Genomic DNA, 27,364 nt, shown 5'->3' with positions numbered 1-27,364 from the left:
AATGTAGTAATTATTAATAATTCTTTTTGAGAGATATATTTATATAAATGTATTTTGTATGTTAAAATATATTTATATGGGTGTATTTTTAATAGTGTTTCATGTGTAGTGTTTAGAAAAAATATATTTATTCATTTAGTGCTGGCGATATTTAAAGATAGTCGAAATATGAGCTGTCGATATTAGTGTAATCTATATAATTTGTATGTCTTATATTTAATTATAAATGTCGATATTTTGTATTTCAATAAATGTGCTATCGAAATTTGTGTAGTCAATGTTTTTGTATATCGATATTGTGTGATCGATGTTTTAGTATTTTTTTACATAAGTATAGGGTGTCGATGTAATTGTAATCGATGTTTGAGACTCGATATTTGTGTAGGTCGATTTTAGTGAAATCGATAATTTGTCAGTGATTCGTTTTCACCATAGCACTGACCCTTGGCCTCGTTAGGCTGAGTCCAGGGGCAATCAGAGTCGGTTACTACTAGTTCCAGTCAGAAAGAAATGGGGGTGCCCGGGGCACAGCATGACTTTCCAACAAGTCCAGTGTATTCTTCACACAGACAAAGCAAGGGTACACTATGCAGTGCAAGGAGCTTTGGAAGTCAGAGAAATCAGGATGAAGGACCAACAGAAAGTGACTAGGCCGCCAGGCCGCAAAATGCATGAGCTCTGATTTTCTACAGTATCCGTGCTCAGTACATATCTGCTCTTTTGGTGTCCCTGCACTGAATGCAGTAAAGGTCTTACTGAAAGCAGTAACCCATGGCTCATGATGGTTTATTTCCTGAACTGGTGGGGTACCTCCGTCTCCCTATTCCCATAGAAAACATTCCAACTGAACAATGAAATGCTTTATCACAATGGGGTGCGATATTTAGCTTGTTCTTTCACAGAATATAGAGTTTGTTGGTGATCAGGCCTAAAGTCATTTGTTTTCAAATAAGCAATTCATTGTTTTAAGGTCCTGGCGCCAACACAGCCACCCTTGCACCATGGTACAAGAGTGCCTGCGTTATAGGAAGGATTATTTTTGTGTAGGAAGGGATACTTTCTTGCAGAAAAATTATCCTTAGAGACATACTCCTCTTTCTACGGGCATATTTACAAGGGAAGTGGCGGAGTGAGGTGCTAGCCTTCCTGGCTTAACGCCTCACTTCCCCACTTCAGAAACGCAGGGCTGCACCATATTTATAAGAATATGGTGCAGCCCAGCGTTTCCCCCTGCGCTGGTGCTACAGCTAGCAGCCGAGCACCAATACAGGCACCCTAGCACCATATTAGAGGGGTGTTTGAGTGCAAGGGAAGATTGTTTATGTGCATGAAGGTCCCCCTTCCTGAAAATAAACAATCGATAAATGTTGTTGTGTAACTTCTAAGTGTGCTGCTTAAAGCAGCACTCAAAGATGTTGCAAAACGGCATATTAAAATAATTATTGTTTATGTGCAGGAAGGGGGACCTTCCTGCACATAAACAATTATTGGCCTTTTGTTGTTTTTATGTGTGCTGCACAACGCAGCACAAATGAAAACAGCAAAAACGAGGTGAAATTAAGCATTTCTCCTTGTTACGCCAGAGTAAGATCAGGTTTTCCCTGGTCTAAATTTCGGCGCTGCCTCTTATTTACGCCTCCTTTGTAAATACGGGGCAGCGTCAGAATAAATGGGCGGTGCGGTGGAATGCCCACAGCAACACCCATTGCTCCCCCCTTTCACACTAAGCATAATGTAAACGGAGGCTTTATTTACAAGGCAGCGTTAAGCCACGTTAATTGGCTCAATGCTGCCTTGTAAATAAGCCAAGGCCCCTATTGCCATCACAACATCACTGAAAGGGGCTTGTACATTTCCCCTATGTGTGATGCAGAATGCAGCATTTCTCAAAAGAAGAAGTAACAGGGAGAAATAAAGATATTTCTCCTTGCTAAGCCTCTGTTTGGTGGAACGCCCGTGCTTCTCACATGTACAGAAAATAAAGCAATGCAGTGCTGTGCCCTTCGTTTCATTCACTCAATTGAACTTTGCTTGTCTTAATAAATGCCAAAAATGATTTTGCCTTGTATCTGCACCACAAAAGTAACGTAAACCTGATGCACACGCTTAATAAATCTGGCCTAAAATGTAAAGGCATCTTTATTTTCCATTCACCTTCTGTACAATAGGATGGTTTTTTAGGGGGGTAGCAGCACCCCATCCCTTCTTCCAGTCCCGATGACCTTATGTCAAGATTTGCTATTTTTTGTAGCCGTGTTCGGGCAAAGCGAAGTAATGGAAACAGCTGTGTCAATATACTAGCATGCCTAGATTTTTATTGCACCAAAAAGTTGATGCAGGAGCAATGCAAATAGCTTTGCATTGTAGAGCACCAAACCAATGTAAATATATGGAGAGGGGGAGTCATGGGATGGGATCTGTACAAACACCTGAATGATTCCATGCAATGCCAGATCTACTAACCTAGTGAAGCCTTGCTGTTTGTGAAATTGTAGTACCAAATGAAAGCAGGTGAAATAAATAGGCAAAAGAAAAATTGGATGATTTCCCAAAGATAACATTTGTATTTTTTTACAAAATTACACATATTCGTCAATTTACACGTGAGTGGTTGTCTGAGTATTTCAATTGGGGAATTTCCCTCAATGACTGCTTTAATGCAAAACACCACCTGCTCACCTTTGTGCTGTGGTGGAAGGCTTCGAATCAAAGGAGCAGAGCCAATGGCATTATCAATGCACAACATTTTGTAATTATTGCACTGTACAATTTTTTTCCGTGCTCGTGCCACCTCTGTCTGCTTGTTAGCATTTCCTAGCAGTCCGTATCATTTTCGGCATTCACAAGAGCTTTCTTTTGTGTGTTTTTACTTCTTCTAACGATTATTTATTTGGTTCTTGATTTTACTTTGAGTTTTGAACCTTTCGATCCTTTGAATCTCGGATCCTGGTAAGTGCATGGTCTTCCTAAACCCCCTACACTGCTTGGCTCTCGATCTGTTTCTGAAAGTTCAGAAATAAGTTTATTAAGGGAAATGCAAATCTCAATATAAAAAAACAGATTAACAATATACAGTCACATGAATCAACATTTTTGGATACAAAGAGAAAATAGTTGTGAGCAAAATTAAAGTTGGTCTCCTAAAAGAAAAAGATTAATAAAAGTATATAAATACATCAACAGAAAAACAGAGAGATTTCAATTCACAGAATACAAAAAAGAAATTGTAATGCAGGGTGAAAATGATCCTGCAATAAAAAACATAATGAAGAAAGTCATGGAGGTTTGGAAACTTCTTGTTGTGCAGGAGATAAAAGAGAGGAGCGTTTAGCTTCAATGAACGATGTAATAGGTAACCACAAATACAGACGTTTCGTTGCCATGGTAATAGGGTACACAAGAGCTATATCTAATCTATGATTATAACAAATAGCATACCACCAGGCTTGATAGGATAATTTGGTAAAGTCTTTCCATTTTTTAGTAATTTACTGAAAGGTAACCGCCAGTAATAGGTCTACTGTTTTTGTGTTAGAAGTGCGTTCTGACCATATCGGAGATAAACTTCCCAAAAATACGTTACAAACAGAGAAAGGATATTTGGAAGGAAAAATTAAATTGATTTGAGCCCACACCTGTTCCAAAAAATGGTAGACAAGCGGACATGTAAAAAGTAAATGATGTAGATCCAATGTGGAGAAGAGCAAGACCAGCAGTTGTCTAAAATATCAGTATGCGCGTATCAAGAGAGAGAGAGGACTAGAAAGCTAGTCCGTGTCCCCGCGGGTTTATATGTATTATCAGAGAAGACTAGCTTAATATGACCATTAGTGTCAAGACTCTGATTAGCCGCCGTCAGCGGTTAAAATAAGGCTTGGGGATGTTTAGGGTGGCGGGTTACTACCCCCTTCATCCATCAGTTGATGGACATGTTTCCGCCAGTGCCTTAGAATAATCTGGCTTTCCTCAGGACCTATTAAAATTGGTGTGTAGTGCACGTTAAAAAGGTGGGGGAGTGTAATCCAGACTATGAGTTACACTCACTAAGGTGTTTCTCTAAGTGTGAAAGGGGGATTCCCTTCTCATATATGCGCTGTGATTTTGCAGCCAATGCTTCCTGGAGTGAAGTGGTAAGGGAGTGACCAGCCTTTCTGGTCAGAGCCTGCCTTGTACCTGTTACGCCATCCTCGTACTCCGGTAGCGCCTACCGGAGTACGAGGACGGCGCAACAAGTACAAGGCAGGCTCTGACCAGAAAGGCTGGACACTCCCTTACCGCTTCACTCCAGGAAGCATTGGCTGCAAAATCACAGTGCATTATGTAGAGCAACTGGAGAAAATAAAAGCCTATTATATATATATAGAGAGAGAGTGTCTGTGTAGTATTAACAGCTCTCGAGGATTTTCTAAATTTACTCCACATCTTGTTCCATGTATTTATGGACCAGTTGACACCTAAATCTTTTTCCCAGGAGAGTTCTGCCTTAGTTTTTCCTCGTGCAGCACAGGTAAAATGTAAGTAATTGTAAATAACAGAAGCCTTGAAGTTGGCTTGTAACAGTGAGTGTAGTTTATCAGTTGAAGGGGGAACCAAATCAGTGGAAGAGTTTGAAAGTATGTATTGGGTACAGGCAGTCAAGAGAGCTTGTTTTAAGAGTGTATATTTAGATTGGAAGGACAGTGGAAGGTCATAAAGTATTTTAACCTGCGCAAAAGACATAATCTGATCTTGTATATATAATTGATGAATCCAGATTAGGCCTTTTTGCCTCCATGATTTCCAAAAGAAGTTTTTGTCATGTATCAATATCATTTTATTATGCCATATTGTGGAGTTGGAGAAAGTAGTCCAGTTAATGGAATCCACTGAAGAAGTGGGTTTCAGAATTTTGGAAGTGTATTTAATTATGGGGGTTGAAAGGTGTTGTGGTGTGCGTGAGAACGATAGATATTCTTGAAAGGAAAAAGGGGAAAGAAAAGAAAATTCAAGTTTGGCCCATAAAGGGTAATCCCCGGAGGGGTGAGATAGCCATCCTGATACTAGACGGAGCAAAAAAGATTTTTGATATATAGAAAATTGGTAAAATTGACACCTCCCTCTGACTTTGGACGAGTCAATTTTGATACAGACATGCATGACTTTTTATTGCTCCATAAGAAAGAGGATAACAAAGAATTTATTTTGTTGAAAAATTTTAAGGGAATGGATAATATAATATTGGAGATCGTATGAAGAACTATGGGAGACAGCATCTTTTTTATGTCATCAAGACGGCCCCACCAGGATAGGTAATGAGGGTGCCATTTCGCAGTCAAAGAAGTTATTCTTTGAATACAATTATCCATACATTTTGAAATTGGGTTTGAAATGGACGGAGTAAAATGTAAACCTAAATACTTGATATATTGAGGGCACCAAGCAAAATTTGAGGAGGTAAAGTCATCTTTAAAAGTATATTTCATTAAGGGTAATATTACACATTTATCTTTATTTAATTTGTACCCAGAGACAGCTGCAAAGGAATCAACTTCACGTAGAAATGCAGGGAGAGAAGACTGGGGTTGTGAAATGAATAACATTATGTCATCAGCATATGCTGGCAGTTTGATATGAGTGCCATTGAAGTTAAAGCCATGAATGTCCATATTTTGGCACATTCGTGATAGGAAGGGCTGCAGGGCTAAGTTAAAGAGAAACAGGGACAATGGACAACCTTGACAAACACCCTTACCCAAATTAAAATAAGAGGATATGGTGCCATAAGTGCAAACAGCTGCTCTTGGGTTAGAGTATAGAGGTGAGATTAAGGAAATCATTTTAGGTCCAAAGCCAAACCATTAAAGAGTTTGGAAAAGGTACGCCCCCTCCACTCTATCAAACGCTTTTTCTGCGTCTAATGCAATGGCTGCCAAGGGATGTGAAACATGAGAGGATTTAGACAAAATATCAAAAATTAAACAGGTGTTATCTGTGATGAAACAACCTTTAACAAATCCTGACTGTTCCACCTTCAACAAATAGGGCAAATGGGAATTCAATCGTAATGTCAGGGATTTTGAAAAATGTTTGTAATCGACATTAACTTGAAATATGGGCCGAAAATATTTACAATATCTCAAGTCTTTATCATCTTTGGGGATAAGACAAATGAGAGCTTCAGAGAAAGAGTCTGAGGATATACCTGAGGACAAAAAGGAATTTAATAAAATATGTAATTTAGGGATTATTAGGGAGGCAAAATGTTTGAAGAATTCAACAGTGAAGCCGTCCGGGCCTGGGGCTTTATCTTTTTTAAGTACCAAGAGTGCAGTATGTAATTATTTTTGTAAAAGGTCGGATTCTAAGGAGGAAAGGTCTGGTTGAGTAATAGTTAGTTGTTGATTATCGAACAAAAACTGAGAAATATGCTGCTCTGTGTAAAGGGCTTCTGATGTGTATGGTGTTTTGTAAAAGTGAAAACATTCATTTAAGATTTCATCATCTTTATATTTCAATAACTGCTGTTCATCCATTTTGGATTCTATATTGAGTTTGTTATGTTTGACCTCCAAATAGTTGGCTAGTACTTTGCCGGCTTTATTCTGCCCACCATAAAACTTCGCACTGGCTTTTTTTAGGTAAGTGGAAGCATTATTCGTTGACTCCTTATTGAACTGAAATTTTGTGCTGACAAGTTCTGACAAACAATCTTTTGATCTTGAGGAATAAAAAGAATGCTCCAGTCTCTTTATCTTGGCTAAAAGAGGTGCAGTTTGTGTTTGCAAATTTTTATACTTTTTGGATACATAACCAATAGTAAAGTCCCTAGCTGCTGCTTTGAAAGTGTCCCATATCACATGAAAAGGTAAATTATCAGTTTGATTAAATAAAAAATACTCTTTAAAAAAAGAAATAAATGAGGCAGTGAATACCAGGTGCAAAAGAAGAGTATTGCTAAAGCGCCATTTGTGGGGCGTGCAGGGTTTCTGTAAAATATCTAGCCGCATAATAATAGGAGCATGATCAGAAATTAGGATGGAGCCCATCTCTGCTGCCATTAATGATTGGATTGATTGAGTATGGTGAGCTGGAGAGTAATCGGTATATTCTTTGGTAATGGGATTGCAGAGTCTCCATGCATCAATGAGCTTATATTGTTTAATAGTCTGTACGAAGAGTCTGTGGGCTTTATGAGGGACAAAGGAGACCATTGACTTACGGTCCAAAAAGGGATCAAAAACTTGGTCACAGTCACCTGAAAGAATAAAATTTTCATCAACACAATTTGCCAGTTGCTGAGCTAAGGATAACCAAAAGGAGGGGTCACCAACAGTGGATGAGTATATATTTAATAAAGAAACCGGAGCATTATCAATCAAAAGTTTAGTGAACAACCATCAACCATTTTCGTCAGAGCATTGTGACAGTAGTTTAACAGAAAGTGTTTTACGACAAAGGTCAGAACCCTTGCCATCTCCTGGTGAGTAAAAGACTTCCCCAACCCAACCTCTCTTCTATTTTAAAGATTCCTCTGCTGTTAAATGGGATTCCTGCAAACAAGCTATATCTGCACCCAGTTTGGCCAAGTGAGTAAGAACTCTGCCTTTTAATAGGAGAGTGTAAACCCCTTACATTCCAAGAGACAACGTTTAAAGACATGAGGTAAATGGGAGCATAGGTATGAAACAACCATCCATAAAATAAAACAATTAATAAGAGATATGCCAAGAAACAAGCCAACTTTCTGCAACATAGAACAATATTACGGTAGAGGAGTAAAGACAAGAATAAAAAAATTAGTTAACATGCAACAAATGCAATGTAAGATAAGAAAGAACAATAAGTATGAGATCGAAAAAAGAATGATGGGATAGGAATAAATCAAGTAAGTATAAATGGAAAAATAGAACAAGAGAAAGAAGAAAGAGTGAGTACAAAGAGAGGATGTGTAAAGACAAGTTAGAAGCAAAAGACAAATAAGAGCTGGAGAAAAAAACCAGAAGGAAGGTGAAAAAGAAATAGAAAGAAGTTGATGATAGATATACTAGAAAGAAATAAAGAAGAGAAACTGTACCTAGAATGAGTCCATAGCATAAACAATGGTGGGGTGGAAGAGCCCACATGGAACGATGACACATTCGGACTCCATGAGGTGAGGCGGGGAGACATCAGGATGAGCGAGCACAAGACAAAAGGGTTGGACAATACAGAGAAGAACCTGCAGGAATAGATAAGTTGATTAGAACAATAAAAACATTGTTAAATTACGAGCAATTAGCTAACTTTAAAATTATGAAATGGCAGACTTGAATAATAAGTTGCAATAGAAAGAACAAACCAGTGTCTAAACAGGTAAGTAATCTAAGAACCTCTACAAGACGCTCAACAGGCTAAATATATAAGGCTACATCCAGGAGTTACTGTGAAAGCAGAGTCATCAGGAACGTGATTTAGAGATGTCCATCTTTTCCGGGCAGTGTGAGCTCAGGAAATGTTTGAGTTTGATCGGATCTTCATAAGTGATGGTGTTATTGTTAAAGGTCATTTTGAATGAGCATGGATAGAATAGGCCAAATCGTGCGTCAGTAGAATGTAAAGCTAATCTCCTGGCCAAAATACCTTTCTTCTGTCTGCTGTAGGCTTTGCATAATCCTGCGAGAAAAAAGTTGGTTTCCTGATGTCGATATCCGTTTCAAAGACCTTACCGCAGCCAGCACCTTCAGAAGATCTGTATATTTAAGAAAATAGATTATGACTCTTCTTGGTTTATGCAAAGCCAATGGTGAAAAGTGAAGGGGACCCAACCTGTCAGCACGTTGAATGTTCAGGACAGTGTTTTCTGGCAGGCTAAACACCATTGGCAAGAATGATTTGAAATAGGCTATGGGGTCAGATTCTTCTGAACCCTCCGGTAAACGATAGATTTGAAGGTTGTTCTGCCTATTTCTATTTTCAAGATTTTCAATCTGCTTCTGAAAAGATGCCACCTGAGATTGAAGGGCTGCAACCTGAGCGCAAGCTGACCCCAGGGAGTCTACGCTTTGTTCAACTGCAGTAATTCTATCCTCCATTTTTGCCCAACTTCTATTTTGGAATTTGTCTCTTCCACAAATTTACGAAGTGCACATGTTTCTTTCAGAAGAAGATCCTTTGAGACTGACGTAGGCTGCTTCAGTATAGAAGGAGGGTCTTTTTTCAACTCTTGGTTGACCCTTTGGTGGTTGTAGAGGAAGAGGTGGAGGCACTTTTAGGAGAGGAGTTCAAAGAGTCATCCATTTTGATATGATGAGTATAGAGATGTGTGCAGGCAATAAATGAGCAATTTGCAGGCACCACTAGTGATCTTGCTGTTTTCAGACTGCCCATAAATGTGACATCTAGGATTAATAACAGATGGGGTCGTTATCGGTAGTAACAATAGATATCCTTAACTCTAGGGCTAATTTTGGCAATAATAATGAAGTATTGCGTAGTTATAACCCATAGATATTATCCCGAAGAATTCCATATATTGCAGAAATAGTATCAATGGCGAAATGTGAAGGAGTAAACCGCCAATTCAAATACAAGAGAGTCCATGAAGGTCATTGGTGATCGCCAGAAGCACTAGTTATCATAGAAAAAACAATGTGACATATATATGGTATCCTGCATGTTAATAGTATCACTTCAAAAGAGCAGAAAAGCAAGCACTGCCACAATTAATAGAGCCTGCTTAAATTCCATGGTAGCAAAAAAGAAGTATGAAAAAATAGTTAGAGTTAACCATAATAGGCACTTGTCTGTTGGAAATGGTTAAAATGCCTGGGTATCGCATATAAACCGGCATTGGAAGGTATGTAATGCTGAAATGGCCGCTAGTGACACTACCATAGAGGGAAAAGCTTCTGTTAACTTCTCGAGATGTGAGGCAACAAGTCACTTTACAGACGCTCACTGGCTTAATACTGCTGCCAAGTTACTCACAGCGGTAAACTGAGAGGCTTCAAGGGATAAATATGCAGTGCTGAAGGTTTGTAAGGGCCAGAGAAAATCCTCTTAGGTCGGGGGCATTTACAAAATGGCAGGCGCTGCGCTACCTCGTAGAAAGACGAGGAGGTCCAATAAGAAAGCGGGTCTCTCCCACGTCTAAAAGTGCTCCATCCGCTACTTCCCAAACTCCGACGACCGTCCCAACATCTGCCCCATTCTTCTCCTCAAAGTAATGCCGCAAATTCCTCCGTCTCTGCCGCCAACACCAGGAGTGTCACGCAAACGCTGCCATCTCCCTTGAGCGCTAGCCACGCCCCCGGCGCTGGATCTGTTTCTGCTTGAACCTTTCATCCATAAATAGTTTCCCAGTACATCAGCTTTGCAGGTGTTAAGGGGGTTATACTGGAGTCCCTGAATTGTGGATCAGGGTGGCTTCGGGGCACAGGGAGGCAATGGCTGTTGAGAGAACATTTTGGTGCGTAGGTCCCCACTTGCTCTTGGCTGGTAGCTGCTGGATCTCCTGTTCCAGTCTTTCCTACTTGTAATGTGTACAGGGAGGGACCGGGAAGCAAACCAGCCCTGACAATGACATTGGGCCGCCCGCAGGAGGGTTTGGGGGGCAGTGCTGGTGGGAAAGACTGCTGCTGCGCTTTTATTATAGGGGTCAATATTGCAAAACCGCCCCCCAGTAACATAAAGGCCCCCCATTGGTCCAAAACATGCCCCCACTCTTCCGGCCCACTGGGAAAATGCCCGGTGCCGCTACGGCCAGTCCAGCCCTGAGTGTGTACTGCTCATTTTGCAGAGCAAAGGGAGATGATTGTGCGGAAATTTACGAGGAGATTATTACCGAGACTGTTTTTATTCACCAAGGTCTTGTACACTACTTTTTAAGCTTCCCATAGAGAAAACTACAAAAGATATTGAGGAGGGGCCTAAAGTGGAGTCCTGAAGCCTTATCACCGAAAGTGTGCAGGGGATGAAACAAGCATGTGCGCCTGCTTTCTGAACCCTGAGGGACTTTGGTTTTACAGAAGGAGCTGCTGACACTTTTGTGACCCTATCTGTAATACATAATGCAGTAGCACATATGTTTCACTAATGGTATCATAAGAGGTTGTTGCCTCATTTGCATGGGGGCAACACTTTGCCTCTGCCCCTGTGCCATATTATGGATGTGAACAGCAAAACACATATGGCCATGTCTGAACGGGGGTGGCAGAGTGGGCTAAAGAACGGTGATGGATTAAGCCCAGATCTGTTGACTGGGTATGAGTGTTTGATTGGTTCAGATGCTCCGTTCATCACCACCCCCTTTTGTACCACATATTATGGATGTGGGCACAGGGGTAAAGAAGCAATTAGCAGGGATATTGTAAAAGTCCAAATAAAGAAAATAAATCCTTAGATATAGGCTTGGTTTATTGTAAAAGAGCACAGTACATCTGTCCACGCTGAGATGCAGTTCAATAATGCCAAAACTCATTCTGATAGTGATGTCATACAAACTGTAATGTCAGTGCACAGATTAAATGAATACACATTCTATATTAAAAGGGCAAGACAATAAAAAGGGAAATGGGAAAAATGGATTACAGGATATAACCCATTTTCCCCCTTAGAAAACTATGGTAATACATTTCTGCATTTGGAAACTCGTCTAACATTCCAAACATGTCCATCTTGTGTTACAATACTATTACGATTGACTTTAATAACTCTAACCGGTTTGCCAAATCTGTTATTACCTTTAAGAATAATTCCTGGTTTTTTGATCCTAACAAATTCTCCAACTCTAAAATCAGGAACCTTAACTTTCATGCGGCGATCATACAAATCTTTACTCATCTGTTTTCAATATTACGGGCTAGCATTTCATTATCAACATCAGAACAACACTTCACATTCCTTTTAAGCCTTCAGGGACATAACTTGGAAATAGGATTTCGACCCTTTAGTAAGCGGAAAGGTGAAACCTCTGTTGTTGAATGAGGAGTTATACGGTACATCCACAACCTTTCTCTCAAGTTATCTTTCCAATCAGCTCCAAAACCTCTAGCCCACATGATATCTTGCTTAAGGACCCTGTTAAACCTCTCTACCTGGCCATTTCCTTGAGGCTCATAAAGAGGAGTAGTGACATGACTGATCCCATGACACTTCAGAAATTCCTCCATTTCAAAAGATTTTAATTGTACTCCATTATCAGAAATTATAATTTCTGGAGTTCCTTCTCGAGCGAAAACTTCTTTTAAGAATAGAATGACACTCTTAGTATCAACCTGTGGAACCAACTTAACTTTAGGCCATTTTGTATGATAATCCACCATGACAATGGCAAATCTACAATCTTATGGCAAAAAATTGAACGGACCAGCAATGTTCAATCCTAACTTCTGCCAAGGAAAACTGGGCCACTTGACTGGAACAAGAAGAGCAGGATGACATTTAAGAGTTTTCTCACTGTTGACACACTCGGTACATTCGCTCACAATTCTATCCACAAATCTATCCATGCCAGGCCACCAAAGTGTGGACCTGATGAGTTTTTTCATGGATGACATACCCAAATGTGTCTCATGACTCAAAGATAAAATCGTTTCATGTAAAGTGTGGTAAATATTTGATTTACCGTCCTAATTTCTATGCAGGTAAGTACTTAATCAATAATAACTCAATCGGAAAGAAAGAGGCAGAGTCCGTGGTGTTAGAGTTCTTAGGGCTTTTATTCCTTTAAAAAGGAATGGTCAGACCGGATATCATGTTCCTACCACCACTGGGGTGTAGGAAGGGATAGAGCAATATTTTATTGACAATACATAGCTTATATACTTAAGTCACATTATAGAAACCAATACAGTAGGCGTAACAGCTGAGAGAAACAAGATAAAACACACACGTGGTAGTGATACGTAATTAGAAGGCGTGAACATAGAGGTGTGTGCTAGAAACGTCACAGGTAGGTGTCACAAGGGGGTGGCAACAAAGCAGAATCTTGTAATGTCAGCAGAAATCTGAGGCCTGGATGCGCGCGCAGCTGCATGACGTGTGATTGACGTGAAACCGGAGGGTGCAGGGGACTTGACATTTACACTGGCGGAAAGAGACAGAAGTCTGGCATGTCAGATCAACTCGTACCTCTATCATATCTGATATCTGATGTTTGGGAACCATATTATCTAGAGGGAAAGGTCTCTGGGGCAGAAGCTATTCTATACTGACTGTGAGTGCGTGTATAAGCGCCTAAGTGTCTGCATGAGAGGCGAGGGGCATGGGCCTGCCATGGTAACAGAGGCTATGAATTACTTGCACGGAGACAGTGAGGCCGGGCCCTTTGCTCTGCAGCTGGGGGAATGTTTACTTAAACTAGTAGGCAGGAATGCATTTTCGAGGAGCGGAACAGATAATTCAAAGGTTGAATACAGTCTTGGCAGGCAGCAGGCTGAGCGAAGCGCCGTGAGCCGCACAGGGAGTAAGGCAGAGGTCACGGGTACAGAGGCAGCCTGGGCTGAGGCTTTCAGAGTCAGAAGGCAGAAAAAAGGCTCGATGGCAGAATTCAGGGCCTACTTCGCCAGAGCTGAAAAACGTGTAAAGTACACTACTAAAAGACGTTGGCATAGCATACTTGGAAACGGAATATTCAACCCATTCAGGGGGGGTCTGAAAGAGGACATGTTAACGTTGGACGCAAATGTATTTGCGTCTTCATAGCTGGCACAGGAGGGAAGTTACATGCACTGTAAGCTGGTACATGGAGACGGTGGGGTACACGTTAGGGAACATTACTTGACCATAAAATTTATATTTCCTCATTCCCTCCTTGTTCCCTACGGACCCTTCATGATATATCGATCCTCATGAATCGATCAGTCTGTTCTTGTAACATCATTTGCTCTTCTTTCTTCCTTTCACGTTTTGAGAGAAAACTGGAATGTTCAATGCACGATGTGGCACAAGGTCCACAAATCGCTGGCCCACACTGTAGGCACAGGCAGCAACTGAATACTATGACAAGGGCAATGCCTAGAAAGGATAGGATCTTCCATCCCCAAGCGGTCAACGTTGTCCAGAACCAACCGGACCAAGTCCAGGTGCCTGGATTCTGATGTATCAAACTTGCAATTTTATGAAGACGTGTAATAGCTTGGTATACCGTCGGCGCGTTTTCTGGAATGAAAACACAGCAACTTGACCCGATGACCTTACAAGCTCCGCCTCTATCTGCCAAGATGACGTCAATAACAAGACGATTCTGAAGAACAACAACCCGCATGGCGGACTGCTCCTCTGTTAAGTTACCTAGGGCGGAGGCCGTTTCATTCACTACTGCTTCGAGTGTTCTAGTTAATCTACGTATTAGTTTACTATTTTGGACAGGGCCGGTGAAGAAAAAGAATCCTTTATTGAAATCTGTGTATTGTTCCCATGCCGTTTCAGTATAGTCGACAATCGGGAGATCTCTTCGGAGTCTATTGATTACTAGATTTGTATTTCTGTGATAGTCAGGAGGGGCTAGGAAAACAGGTGGCAGAAGGAATGCAATGTAACAGGTACCATCCCAATCTGGAGGTAAGCGTATGTATGCGGTATGGCCACAAACAAAGTAGGAATGACGGGTAGCTCTAAAGGAAGACTTGCCTCGATCACTGAATTCGACCACAGTAGTACATTTACTATGACCTAAGTGTACTGAACCCTTCTTACTGACACATAATTCACCAGTGACTGGTAATACTGACATAGCAGGGAGAACTGGTGCAGCTTCGGATTCGACAGTAAGAATCATAAGGTTAATTGTATAATTACCTAATCCATATACTTCATTTTCTAGATCAGTTCCTATTCTAATGGGAAGTCCCTTCTTGTCAGGGTAACAGGCATTAAGCAGAACTAAGTTCAAGTTTCCCCAAACTCAGCTCCCTTTAAAAACAGCGACATCAGGATCTAAGGAATTAATTATTCTAAACCATGCACCACAGGAGCCATTGTGAGTGAACGGGTACGGAAAGAGAGGCAGAACTCCCTTGTATTTCTGATAGGGAGGGAGTCGGCCACATATCCAGCAGTTTGTAGCGTTGTTAGTCTGATGGGAGTGGTGTAACATACTAATGAATGTGTTGTTGCGCAGTGCGAGTCTGTAAGATAGTTCGTGGGGAGGTAATTCACTAAAAGAATGTTCGGCAGTGACATTGTAAGCAGATTGTTCACGCTTGAAGATAGGGTAATATATGGGAAGCAATATACTTGCTACAATAATCAGAAGACTTAGAAAAAACATAATCAATAATGTCACTATACAGTGACTGCGTAGTGATTTACAATATGTACGTTTCTTGAGTTGTCTCTCTCTCTCTCTATCTCGATCTAGGGGATACATGTCAGAAACTATTTAACCGATTCACCTAGGGGAGGACTTAAACAATTAAACTGTCTGACTTGCTAGATCGGAGTTTCATTCGGTACTCCTCTTGGGGAGTTTTCTCTTGTTTGGTAACTTTAAAGTCTTTAGTATCGAGGCAGTCCTTGGAGGGGGTGGACGAGTCTGTTTCTGGCATCAGTTCATTGCATTTTTTTATATGACTCGTATGGATCCACCCCTTTCGGCCTTCCACCTTGATAGCGGTCCGCGTTGTAAGAAGGACGGTCTTCGGCTCTTTCCAGCGGGGCTCCAGCGGACTTTTCCTGTCGAAGTTCCTAATTAGCACTGTATCACCGGGACGGACATCGTGCGGCTTTACATCAGTGTTGTCGGGAAAGGCTGCGGCAACCTGTGAACGACATGATTGGAGTGCAGACATCAAGGAGGCAAGGTAATCTGTCAGCATATTACAATCAACATCGGTAATTTTCTTAGGTATGGGCGTCCCCCACATATTCGGTGGTCTGCCAAAGACCACTTCATACGGGGATAGTCCTGATCTCGAATGGGCGACCATTCTCATATAGAATAATGCAACTGGCAGGGCGACTATCCAGTCGACCCCTTTCTCTTTACAAACTTTAGCAAGGCGGGTCTTTAGTGTCTGGTTATGCCTTTCTACAAGGCCAGCGGCTTCGGGATGTCGGACACAATGGAATCTCCACTGATATCCTAGCAGCAGGGAAACCTGTTTCATGAGTTCGGATGAGAATGGCTGTCCGTTATCTGAGTACACGACACGAGGCAAGCCGTATCGTGGGAAGAATTCTCGAACCAGCTGCCTGGCAGTGGTCGGAGCAGTGTAATCTGGGACTGGATATGCTTCGGTCCAACGGGAAAGTGCACAAACAATTACGAGGACGTATTTGAATCCTCGACAATGGTCCATCTGGATATAATCCATCTGGAGGACTTCAAAAGGGTGATCGGGAGGATGAAATCCACCTTGCTCTACAGGGACGCTTTTACCTGGATTGAACTGACAACAGATCATGCAAGTACGCACTTTCTGTTTTGCTGCTGCTCGTAAGTGTTTGTTGTACCAGAGATTCTGTAAACTGTCTAACATCGCTTTCTCTCCTAGATGTGCTGGACTATGTGCTGTATTTATTATAACTTGAACCATAGAGTCGGGGAGAAACCATGTAGATTTTCCCTTCGTCATCCAACCTTGATCTGTCTGAATCCCTCCTAGTTCAGTCCATTTCTTTATTTCATCTGTAGTAGCATGTGTCTGAATATCGATTACATCTAGTGTGGGATCCCTAACTGTCATACAATGTGTCGGTACTATTGTCTTTGTCACGTCAGTTGTCTGGGTGTGAGTCAATGCTGTATGTTTTGCTGTCTGGTCTGCCAGGTCGTTACCCTGGGAAACAGAATCTGTAGCTTTAGTATGTGCTTTACACTTCATGATGGATATGCCTGAAGGCAGATGTATTGCTTCTAGCAGTGCTTGAATGAGGGGACCGTGTTGGATCTTGGCACCGTGAGAGGTCAAGAAACCTCGTTCTTGCCATAACATTCCGAAGTCGTGTACAACTCCGAACGCATAACGGGAATCAGTGTATATGTTAACATTTCTGTTCTTGGCTAGTATACAGGCTCGGGTCAGAGCAATGAGCTCTGCCGCTTGAGCAGACAGTGTATCAATACGATGTGTTTCTTTTACTTCAGTTTCAGTGGTCACTGCATACGCGGCCACTAATTCTCCTGTATTTGTTCTCATACATGAACCATCCACGTAAAGTGTCAGGTCTGGATTTGTCAATGGAACATCTGTTAAGTCTCGTCGGGGCTTTGTTACTGCATTAATGATCTCTATACAATCATGCGGGGCTGGATCTGTCATAATCGAAGGTAACAATGTTGCGGGGTTTAGAATGCTGCAGCGTCTGATTTCTATGTGTGGCTGGAATAGCGTCAATTCATAACCTGTCAGTCGTGCTATAGTCAAGTGTTGAGTCTGAGTTCTGTTTAAAAGAACCTCTACAGAATGTGGAACTTGAACTGTTAATGGATGTCCTAAAACAATTGAGTCGCTCTGTCTGATTGCTAGTGCTGTTGCTGCTACTGACTTCAAGCACGCAGGGAGTGCCTGGGCTACTGAATCCAATGTACTTGAAAAATAAGCACAAGGCTTATGTGAACCTGCTTGGTCTTGAGTGAGGACAGACAACGCTGTACCATCACGTTCTGTAACAAAAAGTGTAAAAGGTTTGCTGTAACATGGTGTCGCTAAAACTGGTGCTTGGCATAAAGCTTTCTTTAATTCTTCAAAGGCCTGTGTATGTTCCTGAGTCCAAGGAAGGGCAGTCGAAGTCGCTGCCTCCTGTGTTGTCAACTGAATGAGTGGTTTAGCTAGAAATGCATACTGAGGAATCCATTGTCTGCAGTACGAGGTGAGGCCTATAAAGGCTCGCACTTCCTTTTGTGTCTGGGGTTGTGGCATATTTACAATTAACTGGATACGGTCAGGAGTGAGCTGTCTCCCCACTTTGGACAGCAAGTGACCCAAGTACACAACTTGCTGAACACAGAATTGTAGCTTCGAAGGAGACACCTTGTGTCCCTTGTCGGCCAGAAAATGTAAAACTGTCAATGATGCTTGTTCACATTCGGGTTCACTTCGTGCGGTGATCAGCAGATCATCGACGTATTGTAGTAAAGCGGTGTTAACTGGCATTTGAATACAATCAAGTTGTCTTTTCAGTGCTTGACTATAGATGCTGGGGCTTTCTGTGAATCCTTGAGGTGCGCGTGAAAATTTGAAACTTCGTCCATTTAAACTGAATCCGAAGAGATATTGGCTCTCTGGATCAATAGGCACACTAAAGAAGGCGTTCTTGAGGTCAATTACAGTAAAGAACGTTGCTTCTGAATCAATGGCAGTCAATAGGGATGAGATGTCGGGAACCACAGGGTACTGTGGAACGATGCATTTATTCAGTTCTCGTAAATCAATCACCAGCCGATATACTGGTGGTGCATTGGGATCAGTACGTTTAAGAATCGGAATGATAGGGGAATTACAGATATTGGAGTCGGTCTCTACGACCACTCCTTGGGCAATGAGCTCTTCAATGATTTCCAGTAAAGCCACTACAGCATCGGGTGGTAACTTGTATTGTCTGATTCGTGGCAAGACAACACCTGGTTTGAGTGTAACACGGTATGGTGTAATGTGCATGCAGCCTACATCAGTTGGGCCTTGTGCCCACAAGTGATCCGGTACATTTTTCAATCTGACATCAAACTCTCGTAATACATAGTGACCCTTAAAATCTCGCAAGAAAAGTCTAACTCCTTCCGGAGAACAACATATCACTGCTCCTAGAGCCTTCAGTGTCTTTATTCCTAACAAGTTTTCTGGACATGATTTTGTAAGTAACAGGTCTGTAACACGTGATAATGGACCCACAGCCAGGAGGACGGGTTTCGATACCTCATTTATAATAGGCTGTCCTGAAAAACCAAGGGAAACATTCTGTGAGCCTGAGAGGGGTGCCCCTGGGACTTCATTATGACTGATTGTTGTGCGGCTTGCCCCTGTGTCAATTAAAAACTTTCTATCTTTTCCCAATACTTGACTGTGTACATAAGGACCCTCTTGATCTACAGGAATCTCAATAAGAGGCAAGCCACCCTCCCTCTCTAGGCTGTTTCATGTGTATCGTGGGTAATCGGGGTAATCAGATTGGGCATACTGGTACATCTGTTGTGAAACTTGCTGAGTCGCGGCAATGGGCTGTGGCTGTGATTGTGCCTGTGATACGGCTGCGTTTTGTCTCGTATGTGGTTGAACATGCATAGGCTGTGTATTCTGCATGGGCTGTATATTCTGTGAAGTCTGTTGCTGGACCTGGTCTTGTCTAGGCGGATGCGGTCTTTCCTTAGTTTTACCTGTTGCTATATTATGTTTCAGGACTGGGCATTCATGTACGTAGTGACCTGGCTGCTTGCAATAGTTGCATGTCCCTTTTACGGGAGCTGCTGCATTTCCTGTCTGGGCCGTACCCTTTCTCTGGCCGTCGGCTGGAACCGACTGGGCCACTAACATTTTCATTTTCGTGTCTTTCATGCGTTTCTGTTCATGATCCTGTTCCTCTCTGATTCTGTTCTGATGGTATTGTAACATCTGTAACATCTGGGATGGCGTATTTGCTTGCCATGTACTCTCAACTTTATATACACGGTTTTTGACTGCTATCAGGGAATTCTCGACTAACTTTGATACAAAAAGATGCGGGTACGACTCGCTACTTGGTTTAAGACCACTATTAATAATGAAACATTTCTCGAATCTGGAATAGAAGTCACTAGTATCTTCGTCGTGTTTCTGTTTACAGGCTGAGATTGCGTCCCAGTCTTCCTTTCTAGTTGTCAGTAATCTTGGCAGAACCTGTACTATTAAACCTGGTAATGCTTTAGTTTTCTCCCCAAGGCCTAACCCTGGAGTACGAAGTTTCTCCTCGTCTTCTATTTCTGTCCATATAATCTTTTTGTCTCCCACCTCCCATTCTCTTTCCTTCAGTTTCTCGTAGATGCCGGTGGGCAGCAGTACCTTTAACATTTTCATGATATCTGCATATGTGTAATCTCCCATCAGTAACATGTCTTTAAGTTCTCTGTGAAAACCTGCAGGGTCTTTGTCGTGACAGGGTACTAGTTTCTTCATTTCCAATAGTTCTAACTTGGTCAGAGGTGTGTGTACATACACACGTTTCAAGGTATTATCGGTACCCATAACTGGATGTACTTCTCGTAAAGGGTTCTGTCTTTCAAGACGCTCCATATGATAAATTTTTCTTTCTGGGGGCAGAGCGGGAACATATTCGGAGCTTAAGAAAGTGTTATATCTGTGCCGTTGTTCTAGAATTATTTGTATTAACTTGGTACTTAGACCTCTCCATCTATCCATGAGTAGTGCTTCTAATGTATCGTGTAAGGGACTGGGATCAGAATGTTTATTTCTGTATAACGTGAGGAGGTGCTGAATCATATATGTACCTGCTAATTTCTGCTCGTCTGGGGATAGGTTCAGAAATGTCTGCGCTACGGTGTCATCATTGTATATGTTAGGATAGTCAGCCCATAGTACTGCTGACCGGGCTAGTTCTTGTTCATCCATAGAATTGAGTACATGGTACCCCATTCGTTCTCGAAGCATTTTATCAGTGTCTTGAAACTGATGTTCAGGAGAATTCGGGTTTGATATGCCAGAGAGAAAAACTCTCTTGCTTTCTGGACGAATGCCTTTCCTAAGGTAAGTTCCCTTACCTACATACGCTATCGTATCTGTAGTCTTTTCTGGTTCTTCAGGTCCTTCCTCCTCCTCGGAGGAGTCATTCTCTTTTTCTTTTTCTTTTTCGTGTATGTCTATTACTGCTTTTCTTATTTTCTTGTACATGCTTGATATACAATTCTGTCTATCATGCTTTCCCTCGGATATATTTTGGCCCCACTTGTTTAGTGCTTCCATTTCATCCTGTTCTGTCTCAGGTCTATCTCGTTCTCTTATTAAGCAATTTATGAAAAAACGTAATATATATGCTTGAGTGTCAACTTTCTGATGTGCCAGGGCCTCCTTAATACTTTCAGGATTTTCCCCAGTCTGGACAAAATGATATATTTTATCTAGGTGATCGGTCATCCCTGAGAATAACATTAGGTAATCTGTAGCTTGTCGCAAGCGTATTGATGCTATCAACATTCTATCGTCTTTGCCGGGTACTGGATCGTATCTGCAAACTGGAAGCTGTTCTTTGAGTATGTCGAGACGGGGTGATTGGAGCGTAGGGTGGTTCTGCATGTCCCTAAGGTGTAATCTGTGTGTTGCTGGCGGGGTCTGGTAACCCCTGGTCGCACCTCCTGAGGCGGAGGCTTGGGCATTTTCCTTCTGTGGAGTCTGTATGTGTACTTGAACTTGTCTTTTAGTAGGATCAGGTAGAAACGGATTTGGTATATTAATTTTAGGTGCGGGAAGTGGTGGAGGTGGAGGAACGACGGGCTGTCGGACGGGGAAACCTTGTTGCGGTAATGGCGGGATATGGTCTGGAGGCGGGTTGCCATCTCCGTCACCGTCAGTAGGCGGGACGTGGGCACGTGGATTGGTGTAATCTGGTGCTACATCGTTTAGATAGGAATTCAGAAATATGTCCTTAGTAGTCCTGTGATTTACTTTAGTTGGAACCAATGGTGACGGCAGATCTTTCGGTATTTCTGAAGTGGCTTCAGGCGAACCCTCGGCCACAAGATACATGCCATTTACGAGATTGTTTCGCGCGCGGTCTACTTGTTCTGATTTTACTCGGATCCCTTCAGTAACTAATTCGTTTTCTCGGGCTTTATCTGACTCTTCTCTATGTCTGTCTTCTCTACGGAGTGCTTTTTCAGCACGTTTATGTGATTCTTTACGCCAAAATTCTATGGCGTCTTTCTGAGATTGTCTGGCTTTCTTTTTCCATAGTGCTTCTTCTACCTTCATGATGCACTCAGCATCCCATGTTCCGGTAACAGGCCATCTGTGTCTCTCGTCTAGATGCTTAGTATAATCGGCCCATAAATCTAGATACAATATGGCGTCTATGCCATGCTTATGGTACATGAAATTTCCAGGCGTGTCCCTAGGGGGGATAGGAATTTCTTCCTCTAGTATCCCTTTCCTAGTTCCTATCTGCTTTAACTTATTGAAAAACGGCATCTTGTTTACTTTAATACTGTATACTCAATCCTTGCTATTTAATTCTGAACGCAACTAGTTACACAAGAACACAATAATGCACATTAAAAACAGTCACTCATACCACGACATTTATCACATGAAAGACATTTGAGACATATATGACTACCCCCCTATACTGGATGTACTGCTAAACAGCACAGATACACTGCTAAGAACAGTGCAAGAACTGGAATAACGGATATACTGCTAAACAGTACAGATGCACTGTCTAAAACAGTGCAGACCGAATTTGTGTACCCAAACCCGTCTTTACCGGATACATAATAATGCACCCGTCTAGATACGTCCCAGCAATGGTACTCACCGGGAAGCACGGAAACAGAAGGCCTCGGAAAACTCGACTGGACTGGACCGGACTCGACTCGACTCGACACGTGGATACTTCGGAAACTGGTGGGCCTCTTGACACCTCGGACCTTGCTTCTTTCGGCTAGGCTCTGGTCGGGATCCTCCGCACTCCTCACCGCCTCGTCTGGGTGCTGATCGCAGTCTTCGTCACCTCCGTGGGCCAGAGGGAGATACAGGAAATCCTGCCAGTACGCGTAGTTCCGTCTAACTGATGGCAGGGGACAGAGCTTGCAACGCACCAACCGGCGCGTGGGGTGGGGGAGGGGTCCCTGTTCGGGCGCCAGAATAATGTGGTAAATATTTGATTTACCGTCCTAATTTCTATGCAGGTAAGTACTTAATCAATAATAACTCAATCGGAAAGAAAGAGGCAGAGTCCGTGGTGTTAGAGTTCTTAGGGGTTTTATTCCTTTAAAAAGGAATGGTCAGACCGGATATCATGTTCCTACCACCACTGGGGTGTAGGAAGGGATAGAGCAATATTTTATTGACAATACATAGCTTATATACTTAAGTCACATTATAGAAACCAATACAGTAGGCGTAACAGCTGAGAGAAACAAGATAAAACACACACGTGGTAGTGATATGTAATTAGAAGGCGTGAACATAGAGGTGTGTGCTAGAAACGTCACAGGTAGGTGTCACAAGGGGGTGGCAACAAAGCAGAATCTTGTAATGTCAGCAGAAATCTGAGGCCTGGATGCGCGCGCAGCTGCATGACGTGTGATTGACGTGAAACCGGAGGGTGCAGGGGACTTGACATTTACACTGGCGGAAAGAGACAGAAGTCTGGCATGTCAGATCAACTCGTACCTCTATCATATCTGATATCTGATGTTTGGGAACCATATTATCTAGAGGGAAAGGTCTCTGGGGCAGAAGCTATTCTATACTGACTGTGAGTGCGTGTATAAGCGCCTAAGTGTCTGCATGAGAGGCGAGGGGCATGGGCCTGCCATGGTAACAGAGGCTATGAATTACTTGCACGGAGACAGTGAGGCCGGGCCCTTTGCTCTGCAGCTGGGGGAATGTTTACTTAAACTAGTAGGCAGGAATGCATTTTCGAGGAGCGGAACAGATAATTCGAAGGTTGAATACAGTCTTGGCAGGCAGCAGGCTGAGCGAAGCGCCGTGAGCCGCACAGGGAGTAAGGCAGAGGTCACGGGTACAGAGGCAGCCTGGGCTGAGGCTTTCAGAGTCAGAAGGCAGAAAAAAGGCTCGATGGCAGAATTCAGGGCCTACTTCGCCAGAGCTGAAAAACGTGTAAAGTACACTACTAAAAGACGTTGGCATAGCATACTTGGAAACGGAATATTCAACCCATTCAGGGGGGGTCTGAAAGAGGACATGTTAACGTTGGACGCAAATGTATTTGCGTCTTCATAGCTGGCACAGGAGGGAAGTTACATGCACTGTAAGCTGGTACATGGAGACGGTGGGGTACACGTTAGGGAACATTACTTGACCATAAAATTTATATTTCCTCCTGGGAGGAATAAACTTCCCATCCCTATATATCATGTTACCTTCCACCACAATTTCTTCAGCAATCTTCCAAAATGGTTGCAACTCCTCTGTAATCTCATACTTTGGTGGCCAACCCACCAAGGTAAATTGAATAACCTCTTGCAACAACTTATCTTCATTCATTCCCTTTATCCACAAATCCTCAGAAATAGCACTAAATCTCCTTGGTTACAACTCTGTGATACTGGAACTAATCTTGCCAGCACACTCTTCATGTTCCACTTGACAAGGTAGTCTTGACAAACAATCTGCAACACTATTACATTTCCCAGGAACATATTCAATACTAAAAGAGTACTCTTGTAACCTTGACATTAATCCTAGCAGTGGCGTTTAATCCTCCCCCTGGCGATAAAATATTAATTAAAGGTTTGTGATCAGTTTTGATCACAAACCTTGCACCCCAGATGTAATTCCTGAAATGTTCTACACTCCACACACACGCCAACAATTCTTTCTCTATCACCGCATAACTCCTCTCTGTAGCATTCAAAGTTCGGCATGCAAACGCTACATTCCACGCCTCCTTACCAGCAACTTGAGACAAAACACATCCAATACCGTAAAGACTAGCATCAACCGTAAGAACACATATCTGACTCATACAAATGGTTTGAGAGATGGGGCGGCAACCATGTCCTTTTTAATATTTTCAAATGCAACCTGCTGCTTAGTACCCCACACAAATTCCACATTCTTCCTTGACAATTCTCTCAAAGGTTCCATTTTTTCAGCAAAATTCCTTATGAGTTTACTGTAATATTCACATAGCCCTGAGAATGACAGCAGTTTCTCTTTTGAATCAGGTGATGGTGCCTTAAGTATTGCATCAACTAATGATGTTTTAGGAATCACACCCTCCTTAGACAAAGTGTGTCCAAGGTATTCAACCGAATCTTGATATAACTTACATTTATTCTTCTTTAAAGTAAGACCATGATCCCTAAGAATTTTGCACACATTTCTAAGATATTCTGAGTGTAACATTCTGTTTGGTGCAAAAATCAATATATCGTCTTGAAAACATTTTACAAAAGATTCTACACTGTTGAATAAAAGGCACATGGATCTTTGAAAGGCGGGGGCTGCCGACGCCAGCCCAAATGGCATCCTCCTAAACTGAAATAGACCAAAAGGCGTAATAAAAGCTGTCAAATGTCTAGATTCCTCTGATAACTCCACCTGATGATAGGCTGATTTGAGATCTAAAGTCGAGAAAATTGTAGCTCCTCCCAACATGCTAAACACCTCATTTATGTTAGGTAGAGGATGACAATCTACCAAAATGTTAGCATTCAAAGATCGAAGATCAACACACAGCCTCAATAAACTATCCGATTTCCGTGCCAAAACAATAGGCGAAACCCACTCTGATGACTCCACTTCCTCAATTACCCCTTCATGTAACATTTCTTTTAAAAGTGTTCCTAGTTCTTCTCTTATATTCAATGGAACATTCCTCAATTTCTGCCTTACAGTAACTGCATCCTTCTTTAATTTTTTCACATGACGGAAACCTTCTAACCTTCCCAAAGTATCTGAAAATACCCCTGGAAATCCTTTACCAATGTCCTCGAAATTATCATTCAAGACCTCTTTACCTTCCACTACCATTACCGGTTGTTTGTTGCGGGGATTAAGCGTAATCTCTAGTTTCCACTGATCACACCATGCCAACACATTCACACCCTTCCTAGCAACATATAATTTTATAAAAGCCGTTCTTCCCTTCAATACAACATCTGAAGCAACAAATCCTCTGAAATCAATTGCAGTTTCGTTAAAACTTTGTGCTAAAATATCCGGAGGCTTCAAATCACTCAAGGATAACACATTACCATACTTCTCCTTGAAATATACCTCAGTAATGATGGTCCATGGAGAACGCGAATCCGCCATTAGTTCAAGTGTTTGACTGAGGAAAGTAACTACACATTTAGGTGATCCTAGACTGTCTTCCAGTGCACACACATCAATAATAGAAACTATTAACCCTTTTTCTTCACAAGAATTGTCTACCCACTCTCTCACCCTGGACACTCCACTACTTCTACTAGATAAATTCTTCTGAGTATCAAAACTCTTCTTTCGATCATCTCTGCACGCTTTAGCAAAATGTCCCATACGCCCACACTTGATACATTCTTTACCTATTGCTGGACAAAATTTAAATGATGCCACATGGTTGGTAATTCCGCACCTAAAACATACAGCATTCTTGTTGAACTGATGCATTGGTTTTGTTGGAACATTTTGTTTAACAGCACAAACTTCATCAATGCACTTACTACTATCACCCTTAGCACTCACACCATCAATAGTCTTCCTCCACTTGTCAGTTTTCTCAAAAGCCTTAGCTGTAGAGATAGTATCTTGCAGGTTAGGGTTCCCTAAAATCCATAATTGCTCTTGCGTTTTCTTGCTTTTACATTGACAATATTTTGATCTCTAATCATTTCATCAGCTAAATTTCCAAAGTTACAAGAAATTACCAAACTTCTAAGAGCAGTAAGGAAATCATCAAACGTTTCTGACTCTCTTTGTGCCCTGGTATAAAATTTATATCTATTGAGTGCTATACTCGTGGTAGGTTTAAAACGTGTTTCCCTCCGCATTAAAGCTTCATCAAATGTACCCAAATCACCACTGGCAGTAGGTAAAGTTCTAAACACTGCCTGTCCTTCAGACCCCAAGCAGTGCAATAAAATGCTCTTTTTCCTTTCATTCCCCATTCTCTCCCCATCAATAGCCTTTAAATATGTTATGAACTCTTCTTTCCATCTAGACCATGGAATTGGTGGTTCTCCTTTTGACTGGAGAAACTTACTGGGTGGGTCAAACTGCATGTTAAATCAGTGATAGAATAATAATAATGTCCAAATGCTAAATGGAGAAGAAAACTAAAATATACTTAAAATTGCTTTGTATATGTAAATTTAAATAGTAGCTCATAACCACATAAATAACCTTAGTCAAATTTTAAATATAGTTACTGCTGTGCACATCAGCGAGATATGGTGAAAACACAAATCTTTGTTGTATTATTCCCAGAGATGTGCGCTGTGTCAAAATCACCACTGAAATTAAATACGATGAATAAATCGTAAAAATATGAGTGGAAGCGTTTCAAAAGTAATCCGATGTAAATACGAAGCTAACCAAGTGAATCCGATTCATGTACGAGATTTCCCAATTTAAGATGGCCTGTCATCGCGCACGCAGCGTCAGCTCCATGACATCACACGTCGGTGGTCGTCTTTTCAGTGGGATGTCCTCGAAATGGAAATCCTCAGTTCGTTCTCCAAGGAAACTCCAAGTAAGTTCTAGTGACGCATAAGATGCAGCGCGTCTTCCAAATAAGATTGTTGCAG

This window comes from Lissotriton vulgaris, chromosome 8, assembly GCF_964263255.1.
Source record: "Lissotriton vulgaris chromosome 8, aLisVul1.2, whole genome shotgun sequence".
NCBI classification, from domain to species: domain Eukaryota; kingdom Metazoa; phylum Chordata; class Amphibia; order Caudata; family Salamandridae; genus Lissotriton; species Lissotriton vulgaris.
This window is presented reverse-complemented; position numbering follows the sequence as displayed.